The sequence below is a fragment of the Frankliniella occidentalis genome, unplaced genomic scaffold, assembly GCF_000697945.3.
Source record: "Frankliniella occidentalis isolate FOCC.00 unplaced genomic scaffold, Focc_3.1 Scaffold546, whole genome shotgun sequence".
In the NCBI taxonomy this organism is placed as follows: domain Eukaryota; kingdom Metazoa; phylum Arthropoda; class Insecta; order Thysanoptera; family Thripidae; genus Frankliniella; species Frankliniella occidentalis.
In genome coordinates, this window is record NW_026267662.1 from 48,888 (window position 1) to 49,217 (window position 330).

The window sequence follows — 330 nt, forward strand, 5'->3', positions numbered from 1 at the left end:
TGAGTACGAAGATTGTTACTATGCGAGAATTTCTTGTTGCAAGCGGTGCATTCAAAAGGCAGTTCCCCTGTGTGGGTTCTCAGGTGAGTACGAAGATGGGCATTATGCGAGAATTTCTTTTCGCATAGAGTACATCCCAAAGACTTTTGGAGCTTGTTGTTTTGGTTACTAGGCTTCAGTTTCCTTTTTAATTCCATGATGAAACAGGCAGGGCCTTGTTGAGCAGCGTCAATATCGGAAAGAGATGAATCCGTCACTGAAAAGTAAAAGTAATACAATCAAAACGATTTTTCCGGGTTTTCCCAATTTAATCTTATTACAGGACGCATC